Below are 2,500 nucleotides of genomic sequence, written 5' to 3' on the forward strand. Positions count from 1 at the left end.
ACGCCAGTAAGGTTATTGATTATTAAAGCGATTCCTGAAAATTACCAAGTTTTATGGCATAAATCAATGTGGTGTAAAATATTACACTAACAAACAATTATTTCGGTGTTTGATTTGATCAAAATTAGTGTCAAAAGAGCATTATTTTATGATATTTACAGCTTGCACTTATTTTATGTATTATTGTACCATTCTGGGACAATTTTCTAACAATATTTTCTGGCAAAATAAAAAAAAACTTTAAAGTAAAAATGTTAAAATAAAATGTAGGCTATAGCACAATTATTAATTGTAACGTATTTTAGTGCTGTATAGGTCTACTGTTCATATTACTGTATTAACTATCTGAAAGTGCTACGAAAGACAATAACAGTAACACAATAACAGTTTATCAATTATTAATAAGTTCTGTAATGATTACAAACACGTTTTTTGGTGTTCAAAAATCAAAATATCAGTTAATCTGCATAGAATTTACAATATGAGCTCTCCTAGGTGAAATCAAAAATAATTTGCTGTGGTGTGTATTTTTTCCCAAATTTATATTACTTTTAAAAAGTGGGTCTCTGCCAACACTAATACAATGTGCCAAAGACTGCAGATATTTCCAGTTTTTTGCTCTAGTAATGAAAAATCTCCCCAATAAGAATGTAAAGCATTTATGTTATTTTCTGCGTAAAAAAAATAATTTTTACTCCAATTATTATTTTTCACAATTTTTCTATGCATTGTTTACAACTTGACTTGTAGGACCTCATGAAAAAATACACAAAAATAAAGTTTGTTGTGAGACAATTACTTAGAGTACTATAATTGTATGTGAAGAAATTTATTGTATATGAAGATAATATTCATTCCCTCAACTCAATACGAAACAGTGATAAATCCTCAATAATGAAAAACAACAACAAATGTCTGAAAATATTGAACTGAACAATATCTATTTACAAATACAATTAATAAAAATACAACAGAATTAATGCATTAAATCAAAAATCTAGTATGTTTAATATTTCATATAATAATCTATTCAATCACAGCCTAATATTTTATAGTAGAAAAATAGTTTAAATTACAATTTAGAAGCAGCTGAAATCAGGTTAGTCGATCTTTTAAACAGCAGGTGGCGCTGTGAAGGTCTGGAAGTGCAGGTCTAGCTGTCTGAGCGTGCAGTTGGGTCTCCGGGCCTGCAGCTTCATACTATTGCAGAGGTGGAGACAGAGGAACACTTCCTACTGCACAAACTATCAGCACATCCGGGAAACCCTCACCCCAAACTGCAGAGCATTTACAAACACCTCACTGAGTCCGACAACACAACACAGCTGCAGTATCCACTAGAGGAACTCTGGAGTATTATAAATAAATCCGTCAATACTCTCATTATTGATCTTTTATCACTGTTTTGATGATTTTTATTGATATGAGTGAATATTTGCTCTATTGGATATTCATGGGGCGACGCAGTTGCGCAGTAGGTAGTGCTGTTGCCTCTAAGCAATAAGGTTGCTGGTTCGAGTTTAGTTGGCGTTTCTGTGTGGAGTTTGCATGTTCTCCCCGCGTTCTACAGTTGCTATGGTAACACAACAACCACAGTAATTGATATGTTGTGGTGATTCTACAGTTGCTATGGTAACAACCACAGTAACTGATCTGTTGTGGTGATTCTACAGTTGCTATGGTCACACAACAACCACAGTGATTGATCTGTTGTGGTGATTCTACAGTTGCTATGGTCACACAACAACCACAGTGATTGATCTGTTGTGGTGATTCTACAGTTGCTATGGTAACACAACTACAGTAATTGATCTGTTCATCACTGTACTGTCCGCAGAGCTCGCTCGTCATGTGTGTGAAGCAGTCTGAAGCAGCAGTAGTGTCAGCGACTGTCCTGAACCACACCGACACCCCCACACAATCAAGCAGACCCAGACAGGGTTATAAATGAACGGCTTTATTTCAGGATGATGGAGACGAACACGAATCATTCCTCATCCCTCCCTCACTCCCTCACTCCCTCACTCACTCCCTCACTCACTCACTCCCTCACTCACTCACTCACTCCCTCACTCACTCACTCCCTCACTCACTCCCTCACTCACTCACTCCCTCACTCACTCACTCCCTCACTCACTCACTCACTCCCTCCCTCACTCACTCACTCACTCACTCTCTCACTCCCTCCCTCACTCACTCCCTCACTCCCTCCCTCACTCACTCCCTCACTCTCTCACTCCCTCACTCCCTCCCTCACTCACTCACTCCCTCACTCCCTCACTCACTCCCTCACTCACTCCCTCACTCACTCCCTCACTCACTCCCTCACTCACTCACTCACTCACTCACTCACTCACTCCCTCCCTCCCTCCCTCACTCACTCCCTCCCTCCCTCCCTCACTCACTCCCTCACTCCCTCCCTCACTCACTCCCTCACTCACTCCCTCACTCCCTCACTCACTCACTCACTCCCTCACTCACTCCCTCACTCCCTCCCTCA

The 2,500-nt window shown here is 39.6% G+C and overlaps 2 protein-coding genes across 21 annotated transcripts in view; one reads left to right on the forward strand and one right to left on the reverse strand.

Annotated features, from left to right (window-relative positions):
* The window catches only part of nckap1l (NCK associated protein 1 like), a 104,854-nt gene that overhangs the window by 77,624 nt on the left and 24,730 nt on the right, over nt 1-2,500 (forward strand). The gene's annotated exons all lie outside the window — the stretch shown is intronic.
* cdk4 (cyclin dependent kinase 4) overlaps nt 1,942-2,500 on the reverse strand; it is an 8,258-nt gene continuing 7,699 nt past the window's right edge. For 5 of the 17 annotated variants that reach the window (XM_087272855.1, XM_087272845.1, XM_087272841.1 and 2 more), the window contains one exon: nt 1,942-2,156. The gene's annotated coding sequence lies outside the window, so the exon portion shown is untranslated. Of the gene's footprint in view, nt 2,301-2,500 lie in introns of all 17 variants that reach the window. The other 12 variants (XM_087272843.1, XM_087272839.1, XM_087272852.1 and 9 more) reach the window with 4 other exon arrangements.

The sequence above is a fragment of the Danio rerio genome, chromosome 11 (assembly GCF_052040795.2).
Source record: "Danio rerio strain M-AB ecotype USA chromosome 11, GRCz13ab, whole genome shotgun sequence".
NCBI classification, from domain to species: domain Eukaryota; kingdom Metazoa; phylum Chordata; class Actinopteri; order Cypriniformes; family Danionidae; genus Danio; species Danio rerio.